At 27.6% G+C, this 2,500-nt stretch overlaps 1 protein-coding gene across 3 annotated transcripts in view; it reads left to right on the top strand.

Annotated features, from left to right (window-relative positions):
• Nucleotides 1-2,500, top strand: part of LOC125035239 (neuronal acetylcholine receptor subunit alpha-10-like) — a 27,980-nt gene that overhangs the window by 22,253 nt on the left and 3,227 nt on the right. The window lies entirely within an intron of this gene.

A 2,500-nucleotide genomic window follows, 5' to 3' on the forward strand; every position in this document is an offset into this window, starting at 1 on the left:
TATTTCAACTTAGACTCAGGGGTTCCCAACAAGGGAGGCATCGTCCCAAGTGAGGTCACAAGGTACTTTCTGAAGGGTTATGGAGCAATATGAAAATTATGAAGCCGAATTAGACTGAATTTTATCTCATTTATGGTACTTACTGTAATCCTTTCACGCATATCAATACACAGGAATTTTTTCCATGAAGTGTTCTTGTCCTATAGCTATTGACAAAATTAAACTATTCACAACAAGTAAAAACTGATTCTGAAAAGACGATAGGCACTAAATGGGGCCATGGAGGTTGTTACATAATGGCCGGGGGCCACAGAATGAAAAAAAGGTTGGGAACCATTGGCTTAGAATTAATTGTATCATAATTTGTATGATGCTTCTTTAATGTAAGTAGACTATTACATAATAACTGCACAGCACAGAAATGCACATACAAACACAATCACACACTCACATAAATAAGCAAATATTCACACACACATTTGTGTATACTCATACATACATATATATGTGTATATACACACACAAACACACACACACACATACACATACACACACACACACACACACACACACACACATACATATATATATATATACATATATATCTTTGTTTGTTTATGGGGGGGGAGGGTGCATACAATCACGCACATAAACACACACACACACACACACACACACACACATATATATGGTATAAAAATAATTTTCATTTTCACTCATATGTAAAGTTGTTATAATAATTTAATGAAATATTATTTTATTTCTGGAGCCTTAAGTAGTTATACATGATATTGAAACGTACATTTTATTCTAAGTTAATATCATAAATATCATATGTGAAATTTTTCGTGGTGAAACCAATGAAAAAAAAAAAGAAAAAAAAAATGCACATACACGCACACCAAGGAAATGCCCATGTATACATGTAGAGGTTTTAATTATTTAAGATAAAAGTTATCACAAGTATTTCATCCTAAGTTATTTTTCAAAATTATGTACAGATAATACTTGTTACGAGCTAACATGTTTCTTGTACCTTTGATACATTAATCAGTTCCGTTATCTCGTACTTTAAGAGAATCGTTGTTATTCTTCCTATCTAGAAGCTGTATGTAAATATGCTACAAGAACTAGCTTCTGATACAGAACAGAATGATAAAATAAGTAAAACAGCTTATATGCCTTTCTATGCGGCTCAGCTAAAACTTTGTAGCATCCACAGGGAGGAAATGTCTTCTGAAAGAATCCCAGTTTATTATTATGGGTAGATAAGTTATCGCACGGTATCTCCGATAAAACAAAATCTTTTGCATCCCCGTACTTAGTGTCCAGAAAGATACATGTTTTTTCAGCTACCATTTTTACTGTTTTTCAATATCGCACAATATTAAAATTAGTTATAATGATACATATGGTTATAATAATAATAATATTAGTAACAATAAGAAGAAAATTATATTATTAATAACAATAATAATAATGATAATGATGATAATTTTAATAGTAATGAAAATAATAATGATAATAGTATTGATAATAATTACAAGAGTATTAAAGATAATAATGGTATCAATTATAATAACAATGTGATGACAATGATAATAACGATGATGATGATAACAATAGTAATAATTATAATTTTTATCATACCGATAGTAACGATAATGATAATAATGATTAAAATAACTATAATAACAATAGCGACCATGATGATGATAATAACACTAACATTATGATAATCATTATCATAGATATTTTCACCATTGTATTGTGTTGTTGTTGGTGTCAACCTTATCTATATTACAAAAAATAACGGTAACTATGATAAACAAACTAAGAACAAATGACATTCTCTATTCCTGAGTTTTCATTCTGATTTCGCAGACATGAAGGATTTTGCAATGCGAATCACTTAAATGGTTATTTTGAGTCTGAAAAATATAGCGCAGTTAAAAAAAAAAAAAAAAAAAAAAAAAAAAAAAAAGGATATTACACATATTAACCAATAAGATTTCATCCAAAAACTACTCGTTATGTATAACTTAAAGTTCATAATCATGAAATTTCTTAATTTCCTGAGTAATAGAAGGGTAAAGAAAACATATAGTTTTATAGAAAATACATTCCCCCCAAAATGGAAAATAGCAAATGTGATAAAAAACATATTATGACTATAATGAATACAATGATGATAAAAATTACTATTATTATCATCACATTATTATTATACTTTTTACTATCATCTTTTCTGTTATTTCCATCATCAATAGCATTACCACTAACTATTAGTGTAATAGTTATCATTATTATCACTGTTATTATTATTATCATTACCATTATTATGATTATTATTACTATTATTATTATTATCATCATCATTGTTATTATGATTATTATTATTGATATTACCATTATTACTATTGTATTGCTATCATTAATATTATCATTACCATTATCATTATTTTTTATTGTTATTATTATTGCCTTTATCATTATTGTC

This window comes from Penaeus chinensis, chromosome 19 (assembly GCF_019202785.1).
Source record: "Penaeus chinensis breed Huanghai No. 1 chromosome 19, ASM1920278v2, whole genome shotgun sequence".
NCBI lineage: Eukaryota > Metazoa > Arthropoda > Malacostraca > Decapoda > Penaeidae > Penaeus > Penaeus chinensis.